Raw genomic sequence first — 22,416 nt, 5'->3', positions numbered from 1 at the left:
ATTTTTGGACCATATTGATGGGCATCAAATTCAGAATGAGTTTTTACAAAGAACAATAGAGTTTATGAGTTTAAACGTTAAATATCTTGTCTTTGGACTGTATTTGTATGGAATTGGAATTGGAATGTCCAACTATCAAGATCAATCATTCTGATGGAAATGACGCTTCCTGGATTTATTGTATCACAAGGAAGGTTCACAGTGAATGTATCTACAAATTGTTTACTGGAGCAATTTATCAATGGCTCATACCTTAATTGTCTGCATGTGTTACAGTATGGTTAAGATGTGTTTGAGGCACATACGATTTGGCAACTAAAACTACTTTATATGTGGTTGGAGAAAAATAGTCCTAAGTTAAGCAGTAGAATAATTTAATGTTGTGTTAATATGTGACACAACACGAACCCTGTTGAAGACAAACACATATTTGCACTACCCAACCTCCACTCGTGCTATCCCAATTTACAGCAGTGGCAATCACAGCCAGCAATGGGAGCTTCAGCCTCTTCTTAATAGACTGTGGCTCAGGAGGTAGAGCAGGTTGTTCACCAATTGACAGATTAGCGGTTCAATCCCTGACTCCTCAGTCAGTCCTTGGGCAAGACACTGAACCAAAAATTGCTTCGAAGGCTGTTCCATTGTTGTACGAGTGCGTGTGAAGGATCACTGGGTAGCAAGTGGCACCATGTACGGTAGCCTCAGCCAGCAGTGTGTGAATGTGTGTGTGAATAGGTGAATGTGACTTGTTGTGTAAAAGTGCTTTGGGTGGTCAGAAGACCAGAAAAGTGCTTCACTTATTGTTTTACCATTGTTGACGAGGAGTCATCCACCAGAGAAGTGTTTCTTATGGGTGTTCACAGACTAGGGCTTTAGTTCCCCCTTCGGAAAGGGCTGTCTGATGGCAGGATAAAGCAGGGAAAATATCCCAAATATAGTGTACACTTCAAATGATGTTGAATTTTTTAGGTGGCTAAAAACTAACCAATTGAGGCAACCTTTGCTCAGCACCAATTCATTTTATGTACATGATGTGGGGATTTTCTACCCCAAAATTATTATATATAAACATTGTGATTCAGTCTATAGCACATTCAACAAGAAAAAAAAAAATCTATCCCCATGTTTTACAGTGTAGCCACAGACGGTAAACCAATAGCAAAGGGATTCAGATGTTGTCATAGGACATAGAATAGTTTCATTCAGATATCTTCTATTAATTCTCCTTAATACATCTACTGTGTATTAACACACATATTTGCAGGCTTTATTCATCAGTAGCTTTCACTACACCTTAAACCTTCTGATTTAATTTGTGGGCGGATGCTATTTAAACTGACACCTCTGTTAATAGTGTTAAGCTCTGCTCAATCGAGGCTCCTGATTACCATCCAAACGTGGGATCCACAGGGCTTTTCTCAAACTCAGATTATTTTGGATGTGGCTCTAGGGAGGAGAGGCCAACCTGGTTCATGTTCTGCACTGGTCAGCTTTCACCACACCACGCGTGCCTGGAGGCCACTATCAATCCTCAACACCGGTCCAGATGGCCAGTTTTCTGTTGCCCGAAGGGAAAGAGAGAAGGGGGATCATCTGCAGTCTGACCACTGTCCAAAGCTTTGAAATATAGTGTGCTGTTAGAAAGAAACCTGTTGTATGAAAATAATTTTACATGCTCTCTAATGTCCTGAGCATTTGGAGGAGACATTTCTTTTGATTAGAGCGGTGTGCATGGTTCAGAGTTATTTCTAATTTCTAATAATCTCTTTTACATTTAATTTAATAAAGAGTGTAAAGCAGGGGTTCATCTTTAACTTGGGACCCAATGAATGCATAATTCATACATTAGCCGTTTATCAATAAAGGTGATACTTTTTAAAGCACATTTTTGCTGGTGACTGAGTTAAACTAACTAAAATATTTTAAAAAAGATACTGCAGGCCAGGCCTGGAATTTCATCATTTTAGGGGCAAGGCCACTTGGCCTTTCGGGTGGTCACTTTTTTGAGGGCACAAAGTCCAAAAGCCAAGGCAGCAAGGCCATAAAATAAAACAATGATTTTAAGTCCAAGTCCATAATGAATTTAATTTAAGGACTAAGGATGTATAACTGTCTGTGAAATGAATAAATAAAACAAGCTCAAGTAATAATAATGAGTATAATAAGTAATAATGTGATTTATATATTTAAAGGGCCAGTGTGTAATATTTGGCATGGTTTATTGTCAATCTGAATCTGAATCTGAATATTCTACCCATTAATATGTTTATACAAGTGTATAATCGCTATAAAATAAAATTCGTTTGGTTTTCGTAGCCTTATAATTATGCTTTTATATATATATATATATATATATATATATATATATATATATATATATATATATATAGCAAGGGCCTTGCTTTAGAGAGGTCGCCATCTTGCGCCGCCATGTATGTACGCTAGACCGAGCGGACAATCCAGCCAGCCAGATAACGTGTTTCTCGTGTATAAATGAACCAACGAAGACAGCGGAAGGAAGGAAGAAGGAGGAAGAAAGAGCAGAGAGTGTTAGTAGTTCGTCGATAGAGAGTAGTGAAAAGTTTTTTTAGTTATAAAGTTTGCGAATGGACCACACTTACCACGCAACAGGAGAAAATGAACCCGAACCGTCATCTGTGAGGAAAAGAAGACGCAACTTCACTCCTTGTGACGCACTCTCTGCAGCGCTTTTCCTCCTGATGATATATCTCCCCAGCGATGGTAGCACCGAATCCCATTCTGTGCATTCAGCCTCTCTTCTCGCCTGCTCAGCATCAAACACATGGAGTTCCTCATCTGTATGCGCCGACTCAAACAGGTATGGCTCTGGGTCTGTGTCCGCTACAAGAAACTCTTCAAAATCGCATTCAAAGTCATCCATTGCAGCTACTATAGTCCGGAGATATTGCTAGGCTAAATAAACAGCTGAGCTCCGTTTACCGGCTACGCTGTCAGTCAGTGTGCGGGCTGGAGATTGGTGGAGCAGAGAGGGGAACGAGAATGTGTGTATGAAGTGTGTGTGTTACGCTAGAAGAGTCAGAGTTTGGGACGGAGTCTTTTACCCCCTGGAGTGTTACCGGAGTTTTTGGAGTGCTCAAATAAACTGGCCTTTTTCCCGAACGCTACTCTGGTCTCCTGCTCATGAGGGATTCATTACAATATCGTAACATGGTTTAGATTTCTAAATAAATATTCACCTCGTTGCTAGATAGACCTACTCCTGAAAAACTTGTGCGCAAGGCTTTTTGTCCCTACGAGGCCACCATCATTTACCCGACAGGAGGGGTGAGTGAGTGAGCCCTGCAATCTAGAATTTGACCACTGATGTCACTGTTTTCAACCCATTTTACACACTGGCCCTTTAATAGTACGGTAACACTTCATAAGTCAGCCCACGTTTTGGAGTGTACCTCTCGCCCACTTTCCCGGGAGTTAGCGTATAACTCCCGGGAACTTACATGTACTTTCCTGGGAGTTAGAGCATAATTCCTCCCGGTGACTTACCACATACTTTCCCAGGAGTTAGAGTATCCCTCGCGGTCACTTAGCACATACTTTCCCGGGAGTTAGAGTATAACTCGTCACTTGTGTAATTTCCCAAAACGTATGGTTTAATTTCCTTATATGAATCTGTATATGTATGAAGTGCAGTGAAAACAAATGCTTTTGCCCTTTGCTCATGGCAGTTGATTCAGTCACTTTTATGTAGCCTATGTGTCATCAGGCAATTTCACCCACACTCCACTCCACTTTTAATATTTATGTTTTGTTTTCATTTCATTGAATATGAATATGTCAAGAAATTGGTCTATATTCTGCAAATTGCCTAATTAACGGGCAGGCTGGAGTACAAAGCAAACTTACCTCTCTCAAGTGCACATCTCTGGAAGTCTTGTAGTGCCATCTGAGGACGAAACACAAACAATACAGTAGTGTAATAATATAGCCTACATATACCTTAAAATACACAATAATGAGTCATGAAAAGTTATAAAATGTTTTTATTATTTAATTACACAGAAGCCGCATGGTAGGTGCTGTTCTCACATCTGCAGCGTACTTTCACCAAATCTTACAGGGAAACTAGGCAGTACTTTCCACCTAAGTGTATACTAACAAAAGAGACTGGGCTGGATTATGAAGTTTGCACTGTTTGCCTGTCCTTAGTCTGAAAGTACTGGGTAATTTCCCCAAAACGTACAGGGAAACTAGGAGTACTTTCCACCTAAGTATATACCAACAAAAGAGACCGGGCTGGATTATGAAGTGTGCACTGTTTGCCCGTCCTTAGTCTAATAGTACTGGGTAATTTCCCCAAAACTTACAGGGAAACTAGGCAGTACTTTGCACCTAAGTATATACCAACAAAAGAGACCGGGCTGGATTATGAAGTTTGCACTGTTTGCCCGTCCTTAGTCTGAAAGTACTGGGTAATTTCCCCAAAACTTACAGGGAAACTAGGCAGTACTTTCCACCTAAGTATATACCAACAAAAGAGACCGGGCTGGATTATGAAGTTTGCACTGTTTGCCTGTCCTTAGTCTGCAGCATGGCACTCAGATGTTAGCCCTTTGAAAACAGTTAGTCCAATGCTTCACAAGGTAACAATATTACCAGAAAATAATACAAAGACGAATCAAAGTGTCCCTGACAAAAAATAACAGAGTTCCACTGGTTGTCTTATTCAAGTTCAGTTTTGTTCCTTCTGTTATAAACTGTTCAGTTTAGTTTTAATCCTTTATTGTGACAAATGCACTTTTTAAGTCACAAGTCAAGTGGAAAAGGTTGTTGTGATACTACTACCACACTGGAGTGTGATGCTCAAGTGATGGAGATAGAAGAATGGATGGGCTCCTGTGGATAATAGGTGATCTTGATCCAACTCCTTGGGTCAAGGCAGAGATCAGGTTCATGGGTGGCTCGCCATCTCTTTTGCTCGTATGTTCTTAGGTGGAAAGTACTGCCTAGTTTCCCTGTAAGTTTTGGTGAAAGTACGCTGCAGATGTGAGAACAGCACTTACCATGTGGTTTCATTCATTCATTCATTCATTCATCTTCTAACCGCTTCATCCTCTTGAGGGTCGCGGGGGGGCTGGAGCCTATCCCAGCTACATCGGGCGAGAGGCGGGGTACACCCTGGACAGGTCGCCAGACCATCGCAGGGCCGACACATAGAGACAAACAACCACTCACACTCACATTCGCACCCACGGACAACCTAGAGTTACCAATTAACCTAGTCCCCAACCTGCATGTCTTTGGACTGTGGGAGGAAGCCGGAGTGCCCGGAGAGAACCCACGCTGACATGGGGAGAACATGCAAACTCCACACAGAAGGGCTCCCACGCCCGGGATCGAACCGGCAACCCTCTTGCTGTGAGGCGAGAGTGCTAACCACCACACCACCGTGCCGCCCACCATGTGGTTTCTGTGTCATTAAATAATAAAAACATTTTATAATTTTTCATGACTCATTATTGTGTATTTTAAGATATATGTAGGCTATTTTATTACATTACTGTATTGTTTGTGTTTCGTCCTCAGATGGCACTACAAGACTTCCAGAGATGTGCACTTGAGAGAGGTAAGTTTGCTTTGTACTCCAGCCTGCCCGTTAATCAGGCAATTTGCAGAATATAGACCCATTTCTTGACATGTTCATATTCAAACTCATTCGATGAAATGTCAACAAAACATAAATATTAAAACCCTGGAGTGTGGGTGAAATTGCCTGATGACACATAGGCTACATAAAAATGACTGAATCAACTGCCATGAGCAAAGGGCAAAAGCATTTGTTGCACTTCATAAATATACAGATTCATATAAGGAAATTAAACCGTAAGTTTTGGGAAATTACATAAGTGACGAGTTATACTCTAACTCCTGGGAAAGTATGTGCTAAGTGATCACGAGGGATACTGTAACTCCCACGGAAGTATGTGCCAAGTGACCGTGTCATTATACACTAACTCCTGGGAAAGTATGTGGTAAGTGACCGGGAGGAATTATGCTCTAACTCCAGGAAAAGTATGTGCTAAGTGACCGCGAGGGATACTCTAACTCCTGGGAACGTATGTGATAAGTGACCGGGAGGAATTATGCTCTCACTCCCGGGAAAGTACATGTGAGTTCCTGGGAATTATACACTAACTCCTGGGAAAGTGGGCAAGAGGTACACTCTAAAACGCGGGCTGACTTATGAAGTGTTACCGTGACATTAACAGTATCTAATAACACATACCATCTCTCTACCAGCATGTCCCTCTCTCCTCTCCTCCACACACACACACACACACATGCACACACCTCACCTCCTGTATTGAAGTTTATTGAGGAGTTTGAATGATGAGCCGTAGAGAATACTATTGCAATAGTCCAGTCTGGATGTGATAAATGCATGGATGAGGGTTTCTGCAGCAGAGAAGGTGAGTGAGGGGACGGGCGATGTTCTTGAGGTGGCAGAAGGCAGTCCTGGTGATGTGAGTGATGTGGTGGTCAAACCTTAGCTGGCTGTCGAAGATGATTCCTAGGTTGTGGGTGTATGGTGAGGGAGACAGAGTGCAGTTATTGAAGGTGAGGCAGAGGTTGTGGGTGGCTTTGGTGCAGGATGTGGGGTCAGTGATGATTATGTCCGATTTGTCACTGTTCAGTTGGAGATAGTTTGTTTGCATCCATGATTTTATTTTAGTGAGAGAGTTGGTGAGTGTGGAGTGGGTGGTGTTGGTGTTGGTGGGTGATGGCTTTGGTGGAGATGTACAATTGGATGTTGTCGGCGTAGCAGTGGAATTGGAGGCCGTGACGACGGATGATCTTGCCAAGTGGGAGCACGTAGAGGATGAAGAGGAGGGGACCAAGCACCGACCCCTGGGGGACACCTTGGGACAGGGGAGCGGTGGGGGAGGTGCAGTTATTTATACTGATGAACTGGTGTCAGTTGATGAGGTATGAGTGAATCCAGGAGAGTGCTGTGCTGGTGATGTGGAGAGATGATTCCAGTCGGGAGAGCAGGATGGAGTGATTGATGGTGTTGAAGGCTGCAGTGAGGTCAAGGAGAATGAGAATGTTGAGTGTTGAATGTTGTGTCCGGAGTGTCCTAAGGAGAGGAGGAGGTTATTGGTGACTTTCAGGAGGGCTGTTTCAGTGCTATGTATTGAACAGAAGCTGGACTGGAAAGATTCGAACATTGGAGGTGAGGTGGGTTCTGAGTTGTGAGGCGACACCACTTTCCAGGATTTTTGACAGGAAGGGGAGATTGGAGATGGGGCAGAATTTACTTGGATTGTCAGGGTTTAAAGTGGGTTTTTTGATGACTGGTGTGATGGCAGCCAGTTTGAGGGTTTGGGGGACGGAACTAGAGCTGAGGGAGGCGTTAATAATACCAGTAATGAGTGAGGTTGGGTCAGTTCTCGGTAATACCAGTTCTGTTCGGTACTCTGTCTTGGACTGGGTTTTTTTTTTTGAGACCGACCGGACCACATACTCGGGTGGAACGTACATGGAGCGGACTACGCGGAGGTCGGCCCGGCAAAAGTGGACATCCGCAAGCCCTGTGCGCGCAAAGCACGACCACACGGACTCCGCTCCACGCACCAGTGTCACACAAAAGACTGTTCGGCATGTATTTTTCACGTGGGGATCTTTCACGGACATTTTTACACGGAGTCCGCTCCGCTTATAGTACACCCGAGTCTGGGGGCACCTGTGTCTGCCTCTTCGCCAAGCGCACAGCGAGCAGGAGAGAGAGAGGGGGGTGGGACGGGGACTGAGCTAGGGGGTGCAAGTGCGCATGCGCCGAGGCCTCTATTGTAGCCTGGAGTTTGTTTAATAGTGACGGGGAGTTGATAATGGTGGACAGTTTAGTCTTACAGAAATCAAAGAATGCGTCAATATGGCAACACTTTGGCTTTGAGCCAGACGAAGGAGGCAACCCTTGTTTGCACTGATTGAGTAAGCTGCAAAATTTATTTGTAAGGAATAAAAGAAACAACGTGTTACTGTAACTCTGTTGTCCTAAGGCCGTTTTTTATTTTAAATGAGTCAATTGCGCCCCCAAGTGGCGAAAATCCAGTATTACCAACTTGATGCGTTTTTTTGTTTTTTTGTTTTTTTACAAAAACCGGACCTTTTTTTTTTTTTTTCTCATAACAACCCAACCCTAGTAATGTGTGGGGAGATGACAGGGAGGCAGTCCTTAATGAGTTTGGATGGTATGGGATCCAGAGTGCAGGTAAAGGTTTTTATTCCGGTCATGATGGTAGTTCTGTGCTGGGATACTGGAGAGAAGTGGGACAGGGGCTGAATGGTAATGGGTGGTGAGGCAGGTGGGTAGATGGGAGGGATCCTGGAGGTGTTGAGGTTACTGTAGATGGTGTTTATTTTTGTTTGGAAGTATGTTAAGAAGGACTGGCACTTTTCAGTGGTGAATGATGAGGAGGTGATGTAAGTAACAAGTAACTATAGCTAATTACTTTTTTAAAGTAACATTCCCAACACTGTTGATTACTACGCCAACTGTACAAAGGAGGACAATACTTGAACGGTTTCCACCAGTTTGTTTTGCTATCAAAGCTAACATTAGCTAATGCGCTAAAAAGTTAGCGTTACGGTAAGCATTTTTGATGATCGCCACAGTCCAAAACAGACAAACAAGGCAACTCAATCTAAAAGGACATATAAAACACTTAAAACAAACAGTAAATGAAATCTTATAATCAAAAAAAAACATAAATCTTCAAATCACGATAAATCATAAAATGAAATACATCATAAAAAGACTAAGTTAGATTTAGTTAGTTAGTTAGAGTGAACAGATATGTTTTAAGCTTTCTTTTTAAACATATTTAGAAAGCTGGCTCCCCTGATATCTATAGGTAGTGTGTTTCAGAGCTGGGACGTAATTGACAAAGGCTGCATCCCTGATCTTCTTGCAGCTGTTGCTGGGAACCTCCAATAAACCAGCAGCAGATGATCGCAGTGTTCTTGAAGGCAAACAGTTAACAAGGGAGTTAGTACTCGCCCATTTATGGCTTTGTATACAAGGAGGAGCTTAAAATCCATTCTAAATGTAACAGGAAGCCAGTCCAGAGCAGCTAAGACTAGCCTGATGTGCTCTCTCCTCTTGGTTCTGGTTAAAAGCCAAGCTGCAGTTTTCAACGCTTTTCTCCAAACCCAAGTCCAGATGTCACTTCAGTAGTTTTCTTTGACTTGGCAACTCCTCCAGAGCCACAGAAGACATTATCCAACTGTCTCCAGTAGTTCCCCTCATGACTGCTAAACTAAAATAAGTAGGCTAAATGTAAAATCTGTGACGTGCCCCTTCATTTCACCATGACTTCATATCAGGCTGAAAGATAACTTCTGACTTGCTGTGATATCACTCACAGGCACATCATCTTGGGATCTTGAGGAAATATGAATGCAGCACCCAACAGGGACAGAGGCAGAAGTAGAGGCAGGCACACAATGTGCTGTATACAGAAGGTTACGTGCTAGAACTGTCCTGAGAGCGGTATCAGTTTTCTCATGTCAGTCTTGTTAAGAACGCAAAGAAGTGTTTTGTTTTTAACTTTAAAATGATAGAAAAAAAATAAAATTATTGGATCAGCCAAAAGGAAAAAGCCAAAATCAAATAAAAAAAGCTAATCTCTTGGCGGACATAAAAAAGATAGAATCTGACTCTGAGTCATGTTGTGTTCATCAGCTGATGATAACGTCCTTACTCTGATTTAGAGAACTAGATAAAGACAGGTACATGACATGACAGATTCAACAGAACATTGCCATGATGAGCTGCTACCAGTGAAAGCACTGAGGTCATGACCTCTATTGTGTTTCAGGATGGCATGAGTAGTTACAAATACACAAATTAGACATGACAGACAAAAACAAATTGAGTTCTGAAGGCTAATTATGATATATTTTTAAGACTCTTTAACTTGTTTTGACTCATGACCTCAGTATTACACTACATTCAGGTTATTAGTGCCCATTTTAACATACTTGAAATGAAACAGCTTGGTTACGGGTCAATCCTTTACATAGCAAACAACCTAAGAGGCAGTACACATGTAGCTGATGTAACAACTGGAAGCCTGCTCAGCATGAGCGGCAATTATGGAGCTATACATAGACAATGCAGGGTAAAGTGGACAAAAAATGAAAGGGGAGATGAGGGGCGAGTAGTAATAGCGGCAGAGACAAAGAAATCTTTTGTTTTTGTTTCAATAAAAATAAAGAGGTTGTTGAAACATCCCCCTCTTCTGTAAGCTGCAGCAGAGGCTAAATGTGAATGTGCAATGATTATAATTATCTAGCACCCATGGATTTTATTCCAACAATGGAAAATATATATGATGATGTGACCTCTCATATCCTGGATTAATGTTTTCTTAAAAAAAAAAATAAAAGTAAAAAATATAGGAATATAATTTTAAATGAATCCTGCACATAATGCTGTTGTAATTACATTGATTTCTTTGTTCTAATTCTTTTGGCTCCTGCTTTATATTGGATGGTATTCTTTTTAAAACTACATCAACATGCACATACAGCACAATATAAGTATGTCAGTAGAGTATGTCACCTAGGATTTACTGCTGCATGCTCTCCGTAAAGAAGACATTTCCTTGTCCTCAGGTAACACCTTACATAAATATCTGCCCCGACAAGCTGCATTTGAATCATTACCACAGCAAGAACAATAAAGTTTGTGGTGGGACTGCCAACAGCAATAAGTCTTTTCCGAGTCCGAAGTTTTCCCTAACTTAAGATGTCATCAGAAAGTGGCCTCATCGGTGAGTAACTGTAAAGAGACTCATAACTGCAAAGTCGCACAAGGGGGAGATTCAGGGAAAATGTGGAGGGTGGATGGAGAGAGCTATGCAGGAAGTGGAAAATGACACAATTTTCTTTAAAAAATGTATCATAGATGCCAAACAAAACTCATAAGTTTGAGCATTCACTCCTGCTGCTGACAGATTTATAATCACCAGCTGTTTGAGATGGCTGACGAGGTGGACGAAGGGAATTAAGTACCGTCTCCAAGACGATGGAGGAGGGGAGTGGGTCAGCTGGTACTCCATACCAACAGGGTACCAGCCCAATTCAAGCACTGCATCCCACCTTACCTTCTGATGATTCTCTGCCATTAGTCTTTATCACTCTTTTCACCTTTTTCCACCATCCTCCTCCTCTTTACTGTCTCAAGGCTGTCTCTTAAAGAAATGCTTTGCTCTGTGATGCATATTTTACTGTCTTGCTGCAGTTTTTTCATACTGTAAATGTGTGCCTTCACCTCCACCGCTCTGCCTTTGTCTCATGCTGTCTGGCTTTCATCCTGCTGCTGTCTGGCTTTCTTCCACGCGCTCTGTAATACAGGGCTGATGTTTTAATTCCAGCTGAATACTACATATCCACATTTTTCGTTAGGGCAGTAAAAATCCACTGTGCCTCCGAGAAGCTTTTTTCTTCTGTTATTGGGAAATGGTGTCTACAAAATAAGTGGCTTCCCAGAGAAACAGCATGAAACAAAGAATTGTATTAGTGTCTTCTCATGCACTGCAGGCTAATAAGCAAACACTACTATAGCTGTGTCTACATGGCTGAAATAAGGATGCATGCTGTCAACTACAGATGGTTCTCCTCAATTTAAAGCACATTTGCTTAGAAATCATAAAGCCCCCACCCCGTTCCACCACTCGCTTGCTTGCTTCTTTGAATGGACTCATTGTTTCAGTCCATTACAGATGTATCTCTTTGCTTTCAAAGCTGCAGTTTGCAACTTTCATCACAATAAAATACCAACACATAAACAGGATCTGTTTTCCATTGTTAGACTGGTAGCCAATTTCACACAAATTGCTGAAATACAATGATGTTCAGATGTTTTGGAATGTCATTTCATGGTGCTGCAGGCATGGCCCAGTGATGAGCTGGGCTGCATTCACTATGAAGACATGTTGCACATTTTCTCAGTGAAAAAAAAACCCACTGCGATTTCTGTGTTGTTCTGTGTTTCATGTATGCTTTGATTATTTTTTAATGTATACCCCGTGAAGAACAGCTGCTTTGTGATGGAGATCTAATATAAAACTACAAAGATTGGTGCACAACATTTGTTTGCTAAGGGCATCCTGCTGATGGTTCATCTGATCGACAGTTGGTAGAGGTAACAGTGGCATTGACTGCACAAACATGGATGTAAACAATTTAGATTCCATATTCTGCAAATGTTGTATGACACTTTAACATGTTTATTACTGTAGGCCTCGAGGATACAGACATGTTTTCTGTTATGTATATCTTAATACTTTTTTCTTTTACCCTTTCAACTAGTCCAGGAGTGCATTAAAGTACAAAAATCAGATGTGTTTTCATCAAATTTGAGAAAAATAAACACACAAAACATATTGATACAAAATATTTCTAAATATAGAAACATGATCACAAATATTTAACACTCCATATGTTATTTGAACTATGTACATTTTTTTAGTTTTTGCTCATTTTTATGAGCAGAGTACAAACCTGTTTTGATTGGACCATCTGTAGTAGAACTATTTCCCCAGTGCTGGCATTGGTATTTTTTGGTATTTTATATCCCTGAAATCTGTACAACCTAAAAGCTGAAAGCTTTTGTCAGTCAACAAACCACAAAAACTTACAAGTGTTGGAATTGTGTCAAAAAAATCTTGTAGATATATATCATTTCTTGTAGATACATATCAATCAGATCCACTTACCTTGTTTTATTTAGATATTTAAATGAGATTCAGTCACTGAAAGGAATGTACAAAGCTCTTAAACATGCAGCATATGGGCATAAATTATGTTGTGAATCCACAATATCATCTGCTAACACTGATGTTGAATCCCTGCCTCAGTGAATGAGATCACAATGCTTAGCCATATTGTGTGTGTGTGTGTGTGTGTGTGTGTGTGTGTGTGTGTGTGTGAGGTTTAAGCAGCTCAGATTAACGCTGGTTTGAAATTCAGCCTTGGATGTTGATAATGCTGGAAAAAGGTGCTTCAGGGAGCAATTGTTTGTTGTTTGAGAGGATTTCCATAATCTAAAGGCTAATTATGATGTTGCTGTGGATTCATCTCTGTCTGACTGCTTAATACGGCTGATGGAGGGAGAGCGCTTAGCTATTGATCCGGGATGGTGAAGGTTACAGCCATCAGTCAGGTGGTACGCTGCTCTTTGTTCCTGTGCCAACTGAACCATTTAACCAAAGCTTGTGTCCACTTTGGCCGCAACTCACGGCTTTTTTCTTTCTTTAAATGCACTCAGGGATTAATTCCCCCATCCCCACCTCTCCTGCAGAGAGCACAGCAAGATCAGGTGAAGCTTATTCTGGTGCCTCCTGGGACTCCCTGTCTGGCAGGACTTACTGCCGCTGGCACTGGGCACAGTGCTCCACCCCTTCCCTCAGGGACTCAGGCTTTAGAGTCAGCCCTTGAGAGAACTAAACTGTTAACCCTGAGACAACAACAGGGAATAGTGGAGACACCGCGGGGATCTCAAGGTCCATCAAGTCCCAGAGGGGGAGGACTTTTTGAGACATGATGCCGGGAACACCAGAAACATCCTCTTACAAGCTCAGCCCCTGTTGTCCTGCAGTTACTGCAGGAGCTCACAAGATGGGCAGACATATACTGCTATATAAGTATGACCAAGGTCAAAGCATACATGGTATGTCCACTGATGGAACCATACAACTATATATACAGTACAGGCCAAAAGTTTGGACACACCTTCTCATTCAATGCGCTTTATTTATTTTCATGACTATTTACATTGTAGATTCTCACTGAAGGCATCAAAACTATGAATGAACACATGTGGAGTTATGTACTTAACAAAAAAAGGTGAAATAACTGAAAACATGTTTTATATTCTAGTTTCTTCAAAATAGCCACCCTTTGCTCTGATTACTGCTTTGCACACTCTTGGCATTCTCTCGATGAGCTTCAAGAGGTAGTCATGACACCGACGAAGACTTCTTGGTCGTGGAGCCGGGCTTGTCAGTCGCCGGCCGGTAAGCCGTTATCATACGCCGCCGTATTTGACAGGAGTGTTCAACCCACAACCGGCAGGATTCGCCTTTAGTTTCTGCTGCGGCTTGGCTGCTCCCTGGTTGATCCAACCAGCATTAGCTTCTGTTCCTCAGCTCCACCGGTCAAGCTGGCGCTGATGTTTACATCCATTATCGTTGTCAGTAATGCCTGCTACAGAGCATGTCGCCGGGCCGGCTCTCGTGTTGTTTTCGAGATGCAAACTGTTAAAGCCAGTCAACCGATTGCTAGTCTCCTGATACCCAAATCCATGACTCTACAATTGATTCCTCTAAGGATTCATGGCTGATTTGTATCGATTGAGGAGGCTGCTACCGATATAGCCATATCTCTCGCTTGTCAAACCGGATATCCGGTTGTATCGGTTAATCGTTCATGGTTTGGTTAAATACGACACAGTGGTGTCATGGTACCAGGCACATGCACAGATAGACCCGATGTTGTGCTTAAGCACCTGCCTATTTGCCCTCTGTCTAGATAAGTGCCCATTTGTTTTTTGTTTTTAATTTCTTTTAAATAATTTTATCTTTTAGTTTTTAAATTTGGCCCGTGGCATCAATTCTCAACTAAAAGTGTGTTGTTTACCTTACAGCTGCATTTGAGTCGAGCCCCTGTCCCTCCTCCTTTAACTTGCGGCAGCTGCATGCAAAGCGATGGCCATAAGCAACAGTGTTAAGCCAGGCAGGGGAAAGCCAAATTCTCCGAAAAGGAGCAATCGTCACTATTTTGGTCTGAACCACTCTATTTCATCATAAACAACCCAGAAATGGGGCTCAAAGTGCAAAATACCGGACTTATCCTTTAATTTAACAGAATACACACAAACGAATGGATTGGCGTGCAAGTCGGTCACACTTTGGCAAGCTGGAGAACCCATCTGCTGCCCATTTAGCTACAACAGCAACAAAGAGAGCTGCGTGTAAGACGAGGACTAGGGGCATAAATAAAGACAGTGCAGCAGTGCAGGGGTGGAGAGTGGGCCCTTCATTAAAGACAGAGCCATTTGCTGTATATGCCCTTGAAAAAGGCAAACCCATCCCCGTCATTTTTTTTTTCTTTTTTAATAGCTAATAGCATCTATAACAAAATAGCTTATTCTATAACTATAAATCAACTATTAACATTGTTAAATAAATAATATCTTATTTTTTTTGGTATTTTTGTTACATACAGATATGCAGTGGTGTTTGCTGGGTAAAATGTATATTGATGTTATCCAGTGTCAAGTCTCTGATCATGTGATGAGACAATATGTGCACCATAGCGTGTACTAGGGCCCGTCATAATAGCATACACTGGGGCCCATTGTCCACTGATGATGACTGTGTATTAGCATTGTGTATGTGGTATTATGTATGTAGATGTGTGAAATGAAACACATCCAACATGCTAACACACATTTGACTGCATCACCCAGATGTGTCAATCACAGGGATGATAAATGTTTGACTGCTTTTAATGTTTAAATATAGTCAAGGTGGATCCGATGGAAACACTCATACTGATGCACAAGTTTTATTTTTTTAGGATTCTGATTTTTGTGGGGTATTTTCAGTTTCATATCATACAAGATGCTTCTCAGTGTTAAAGCCTGCTGGGACCTGTTGCCTTTCAGGAAAGTTTTTGTTGAGTGTTCGTACAGTGTGATGCAGAAATGTTTGAAATGTTCCAAACTTTAACGAAAATGAAAATAGTTTACCAAAGTTGCCAGTGGGCAAAATGTTACCTCAGTCCCCAGCAGGAGGATTTTGTCTGCCTTTGACACTTGCACTACTGCTGTCTGTTCAACATAAAAAGAAGAGACAAATCCTCATGCATGTTTTTTGTTGTTGTTGTTGTTGTTGTTGTTTTGTTTTTTTGCTGTACCAATCTCACACCAAACCCATGACTCTGAACCATGACTTGTTATAATGTTACACTCCTTATATACATATATGTTGTGTTAGCTCACATTTTAATCACCCATCTGCATGGCCAAAAGATATGCCTTGTATATCACATTGCACGGATCACTCAGCCAGTCCCAGGGAGAGTGTTCACCCTGAATGTAAACATGGATCCTTGAATTTGTTTTGGCAGTGACAATTCCAATACATTTTGAATCAAACAAGATGGCTACATACTCCAAAATGTTGACCAAAAAGATAGAGGCAACATTTCTATTTGCAGTTCTATTTTGAACAGACAGCAATATGACAAAAAACTGGAGCTGCAGACAAAATATGGACAGTATGTTTTGCAGCCAAATTTAGTCAAGACTACAGTTAGCCACATCAAGCTCACCAGTAATACTGACTAGCCAGATATCCACTCTGTTTGCTGATTGTACAGTTAATTAGGTGTCCTAACTCGCCAAATTTAGGGTAAAAAACAGACTCAATTTGTACAGCGTCTGGCTAGCTTGAGTAACCAAGTTAACGGTGGCAGATTTACCACTTGAAGTTTTTCTGGAAATGTGTAATTTTGTGTCTTTAAACAATAGACAAAATCAGTTTCTTATTTTTAGTCACAGATTGTCAATTGCTTATCAACTACTAAGTTGCTAATTGTTAGCCCATGAATTCGAAGACTGTCTGGCTGACTTAGCATGTCTCCAGCTGACTCGTACGAAAATAAGAAGGTTTAAATATGCAATTGATGGCTCAGTTCACTGTATGATGCTAACTTGACAAAGCAAAAACACTGAGGCTAAAGTTTACATGTACCAGGTATACAGTTTGCTTTCTTACCAGTTGATTAAACGTGTAGTAGACATGGAGAGCAGGAGACACTCCCATTGTGCTCTTCTGTTTACACCTCACTGCATCTAGCTATGGAATTGGACTACATTTCTTCAAGGGAAGAAGCTGAGGGAAAATTTTGAACTTGTGCAGAATGGAGGGATGATTACAGTGAAAGCTGAACCATGCAGGCATGAAGAGCAAACTGCTCCCTTGGAAATGTATTCTCACCTGGCGGAGGGTCCTCACCAATCATCCTTCCCCAGGTAGAATGTTCAGAGTCTAATATGTTTGTTACACCTTCTATCACGGCTCATTACAGGTCAGAATTGGTTGATTCATCAGTTAGCACGTTCAGTCACTTGTGACAGATTACACCAGCTTTCACATGCTGAGTGCAAACAGAGAGGGCACACCACTACAGTATAAGAGTGTGTGCAGGTTTAAGTGTGTATTTACATGTATTTCCAAAGGCAAATGGCTTAAGGGGATGCCGATGCAATGTTCATGTCTATTGCATGTATGCGTGTCTACATGAGTGTGTGCTCTGGGATCATTGGCAGGGAAGTTTGCAGAGGCGTACAGGGAGGCTCTGCCTGTTTGTTTGATTATTGAGTGACAGGAAGCTCAGGAGAGATGTGCCTTGCTAGTTCAGCTGGCGCCTCAGGGCTTCAAGGTCGACAGGATTAGCATTTTAAAACTTCTGCTCCTCAGATCTGTGAGGGGAGAGAGGCGGTGGAGTGGCAGCAACCTGGCTGATTCAAAATTGGATCTTCTTCCTACTTTCAGCTTCTCCTCATCTCTTTGAAATGTGTGGTGTAGATAGGCAGCGGAAGTTTACCTGTCTTATTACACCACATCACACAGTGGAAACAGAACAGCTCCGACTAACAGGAAGCAGTTGTATAGTTACATACTGTAGCTTTCCATGCTACTCCTTGCTGGATTTGATCCACAAATATTTTTAGTTTGTTCAGTAACATGACAGTTCAGCACATTGCTGTGTCATTAATTCCACTGAGTGAATATGTGCACTTCTTAAACAGGCTGAAACTCAGATCTTGGTAATAGTTCTTTCCTGTGTGTGTCTACTGTAAAAATACTCCCTGATAGAAATGACTTTACAGATGAACATGCTTTGTGTTTCTAAACCTTTTTTGACTACTGGAACTCTCTTGATGAGAAGACACTACTAACATCCCTGGCTGCCATATTGTGACTCCACCTGTACATCAAAAATACACTTTATGTAAGTACAAAACCACATTCAAACCATTCAGGCTATCAAACAAATCTGGACTATAAACTAAGCAGGACAGCCAGTTGGGATACTTTACTTTTGCTGCTGCAGGCTGACTGAAGATGCTTCACTTTTTAAACGCTTCAGTGAACACTAAACCTGAAGTAGAGCCACGACAGAGCCAAAGTGTGATAGCTGTGTCCAGTGTACATTACAAATGTGTTTCACTCGTGTTCAGTCCCTTCGACTCACACAAGTACGCCAGAACAGATGAGCTTCAATTTTAATCAGTACAGCTGTTCTACAGCAGCCACAAGGCAGCTGGTGCTTTCAGAAATCTTCCATGGACCCCTGCAATCCTGTCAGTGACCCCAGTTGAGAATCAGCCAGTACATTTACATGCACAGTTTAGTCAAGCTATGGGTATAGCTGGACTAGGCGATTTAACAGGACTACTGTCCTCGTCCCAGTATACAAGCACAGGAGGGGAACTGATTTATTGACCGATGTATGTGTGACTCTTCTGTGATCGGTGGTGATATGCCCTCTTCCAGTTTGTTAGTATTGGTCCTTTTTCTGACCTTTTTCTGACTTTTTTGACCTATTACGTCACAAACCAAACAATTGAGCGTCATCCAGCTGTTGTGCCACTTTCTTGAACAGGGCACAATTCTGTGTATTCCTCCCATCCATGTATTTAAAAACTCTTTCAGCTGACACAGCATGTACTATATCTGCTCGTCTGTCCAAAAATGCACAGCTCTGGATGTAGATTTCGCTATGTTGTTACCGTCTTCTTATTCTGTTACACATTTAAGGCTGTTTGACTTCCAGGTCAAAGCCTGGGGTGGAAACTGTGGAGCATGCACAGAGAGACTCGGCCAGTTTAGGTTTGATTGACTGGATACATGCAGGAGTAATTTGACTCCCAAATGCATTATTTGGGTGTCTTGGTCTGACTTTGAGAAATTAGATTTAGTACAATCTCAGTCGGACAAGCAATTTTAAAAGTTCAGCTTTAGTCAGACTAACACAATAAACTGACTTTCTCTAATGTCGTGTGAATGTAACCAGGGTTAGTTAAACCCCAGGTGATTTGTGTTACTGTCCCTTTAATTCGGGTGGCAGTTGTTACGTGTTGTTTTCAGTGTGATAAAAACTGATATGAGTAATCATCTTAACTTTATACCACTCTCTGCGTGTCCCCTGGACCGATGCTGCGTGGTGTATGAAGATGCAAGATGAGGAAAAAAATGGTAGAAATTGGTTGATAAAAACAGGGTCAAAAGTCAGAAATCCAACACAGAGTTGAACACAGATGTAGATGAGGGGGTCTGCCCATTGGTCCGACAGCCCATTGGTCCGACAGCCCATTGGTCCGACCGTATTAAACCCATTGTTTCGAAGTCCCGTTGTTCCGAAATCATCATGATGCCCTGTGGTTAAGGTCTGGTTAGGTTTAGGCACAAAAACCATTTGGTTAGGGTCAGGAAAAGATCATGGTGTGGGTTAAAATGAAAAAGAAAGTGACAAACACATCAGCTGTGAGCCTGCTCCGCCTCAAGCCTTTCCCAGCTGACCCAGAGCCGGTCGCGGAGCCACCGGGAGCCGTTCAGCACTGCGGAGAGCTCCCCACATGACCCGGACCCCAGAGTTAACAACAGGAGGTTATGGTGTTTCATTCTCTCCTCTCTTTGACACTTGTATCTCGACCTGTAGCCTACTTTTGTTGCATTTGCTGATCCTCTATGGTACACAAATACAGTATAGCCTAGTATAATCACATATCGGAACAATGGGACGTCGGACTAATAGGATGTCGGACCAATGGGCTGTTGGACCAATGACATGGAGCCGTAGACGAGACGATTGACAAGCTGCAACTTAAAGTGGGATGGCGTAGAATTGTTAGAGCTGTAAACAATTGATTTCCCGGTAACGATCAATAAGCTACATTAGCATGCTAACTCGCTAGCAAAGTGTTACATGATGCTAAAGACTTAAAGATGAGCCTTGTACTCTCACTAAGACCAGTCAGGATAAACTTGAAGCAGGTTGGAGTAATTCATTAATGTCTGAAGCCTGTGTTTACATGCTTTATGAATCTTGTATTGTTAATCGATTAATTACTGTGAGTGAATGCTTGATAACTGCTTGGTGCAGACTAATTAGGTGTTGCACCAGAGATTTCATGCAGCTAAGCTTATCTGAGTGTGTTTAGTTCTTGTCCTGCCCTGTCATGAACGGTAAAATTAATGTAAATAGGTTACAGTATGAGCAGAGTTTATTTTGACATGTCAATTTATGTTCTGTGTACTGTGAGGTATGATGGCTATTAAGAATTTATGAAAACTTTATATAAATTTATCAAAATGGCTTAAGTACTAGATGAGTAATTATCTTCCATGGCTGTGTAGGCTGTTTTTTTTAGAGTCCTGCATCGGGTCCTTGGTTCCTCCACCATCTTCTGCTATCATCCATCTACATCTCCATCCTGGGGGTCATCCACGTTCACATCTCCACCACCCACCGTCTCAATGTTCACCTTGGACATTCACTGTGGTGGGACTTTCTGAGTGCACTCGTTTTGTTCTTTTATGGGTTATTTATTTATTTTTTTCTATTCAGTTTCCTTTTTTATACCTGACATCTCAGAGAGGTTTTATTTTTGTTTGAAATATTCGATTGGCCAATTGCGATACAACAAAGGTACTTAATAGAGCTATGTAGTGTGAATCCAATTTTGAATGGATATAGGTACTGTAGTATTTTAATCCAGTACTCACTTTTGTTTACAATTTACTCACAATCTATTTTTTCTATTTATTGATATATTTTTTTTTCCCCAAGATACTGTGTTATGAAGAATATTTACTGGGTTCAATATATCTCCTTTAAAACTGTCAGTCTGTAGTGTGTGTGGTATTTGGGGTGGATATTGTAGGTCTAATTCAACAATTAGGCAGGTAAATATCAGCAGTCTCCTCATCGAACCTAGAACAGAGTCAACCTTCATTTCCTATTTGATACATTTAACACTATCTTGAAGTGACAGGAGCAGGTAAGGGTTACATGAACATACTGAGTTCTGGAACTCAGGGTTCTTCAGGGGTCTTTGATGAGTTGGAAAGAGAACGTGTTGTCTTTTATGGTTTTTCAGCCAATTTTCTTAGCCTATATGTCTGGAATTCCACTACTCAGATGTCTATGGTTCAAGCTGCAATAATCAAACACATTTTGATTGGGCTACTTTTGTAGCCTATAATTCTACATATTTCTGTAGGTGGGTAAATATTATCTCTGGCCTACACGATTAAAGTGGCATTTTAATACAAAAATCACTTTACACATTTATGATAAGTTTGTGTTTTTCTAGTTGGCAACTGAAAAAAACTACAAGGTCATGTCAGCATCACTTTGAATTGTGGGTAATTACATCATTGAAGCCTGCGTCCCAAATAGAGTCTGGAAGTCTGCAGAGAGTCCGATTTGGACAGCCCTCTGCACCCATAGACTTCCCAGGAAGGCATTCAAAACATCTGTGAGTCTGGAATGGCCTTAGAGTCCAGACATTATGATTCAGCCTTAGAGTTTAGTTAGTAGTTACTTAGTTTTCCTGTTGTTGGGATGGCTGAATTCCTGTTGGTTTCTGCACACGTAGGATGAAATAATTATTATATCACTCTGACTGATCCATTCACATTACTGGGAATCTTTTGACTCAATGTTTACTTTATGGAAAAACATAAAATACTCACATATTCAAACAATACTTCAACAATGTTCATCTTTTTTTCCCACTGAAATGGCCAGTTCGCCCTGTTCTGTAGTCTTTTGCTAACTCCACTGACCTGGGGAGGATGTCAAAATCCATCCTACCATCTTCCACCCAGTCCCTCACAGACTGAACATTGAATGAGCCACATTTAAATAGCTAAATAAACGTTTTGATGCAAAAGCCTCTATTTACTAAGAGGTTGTTTGTTATTTGGTGTACAATGTCAAGAGGGCCTGCAGACAGAGTCTGTTTCTCTGGAGTAAAATGTAACCTTGAGAGTGTGTGTGGAGGAGGTAGGTGGCTCAATGTGGTAGCAATCATATTTGATTGTCTCAGTGGGAAAAAAACAAACCTGGAGAAAAAACTGTGGACATTGTTGGTCTGTTAACTGAAAAACTAAACTAAATATCAACCAACTTTCCACAGCCAAAATCAACTGTACAGTAGATCTTTGGATCGGTTAGAGAGTGTCTGAGCAACCAAGGAGCCAGATACTATAGGAGTGAGTACCAGAGTAATTCATATTAGTTAAATACACAGTATGATAAAACTGATAAAACCCAGGTACTAATTGTATT

The sequence above is a fragment of the Epinephelus fuscoguttatus genome, linkage group LG2 (genome assembly GCF_011397635.1).
Source record: "Epinephelus fuscoguttatus linkage group LG2, E.fuscoguttatus.final_Chr_v1".
NCBI classification, from domain to species: Eukaryota; Metazoa; Chordata; class Actinopteri; order Perciformes; family Serranidae; genus Epinephelus; species Epinephelus fuscoguttatus.
Note: the sequence above shows the minus strand (reverse complement) of the source record.